A 679-nucleotide genomic window follows, 5' to 3' on the forward strand; every position below is an offset into this window, starting at 1 on the left:
ATATTTTCCAACTCCGTTGAAATTTGTCCTTAGTTTTTGTCAACACCGTCAGACACGAAAAGAATGTAAAAAAAATCAGGCATTATTGGGGGACACCAGAACTTCTGAGGACCCCATGACGTCGTCTTTTCTCTTCCTTTGCTAGGAGGGCTAGTTAGCTCTGGTTAGCTTATGTTAATCTTTAGTTTTGTCTTCTGTTTTATTCCTAAGTTGCTTGTCACAACCATGATGTGTCAACACCATTACTGACAATTTACACAACTTTGATGAAATTTTGTGAAATAAAAGCTTAATTTTGGTATAATGTAAAGATTTCATGGACCTGACGAGCTACAATATGGCCTCCTTCAGAATAACATCATATAAATTGAGGTAGTTTGGCTTTTTGTCAACTCCGTCAGATGTCAACTCCATCAGAGTTTTTCTGACTCTTTCAGTGAAATTGTTGTCAAATCTCACTTAAATGTGCAATTAATTCATTTTAATGTATTTTACATAAATTGCATTACTTCACATGTATCAAGTTTTTCATTTTACTCACTAGTTTGTCACCACCTTCAGTTCTGTGTCAACTCCATCAAGCACTGTCAACTCTGTCAGATGGACTTTTTGTTGTTTTTGTTTTAAATAATATTTCTTTTGTTTCTTGAGAATCATTTGTCTTTAAAACTGAGTAAAA

The sequence above is a fragment of the Poecilia latipinna genome, unplaced genomic scaffold (assembly GCF_001443285.1).
Source record: "Poecilia latipinna isolate Pla-1442-1.1 unplaced genomic scaffold, P_latipinna-1.0 Scaffold978, whole genome shotgun sequence".
NCBI lineage: Eukaryota > Metazoa > Chordata > Actinopteri > Cyprinodontiformes > Poeciliidae > Poecilia > Poecilia latipinna.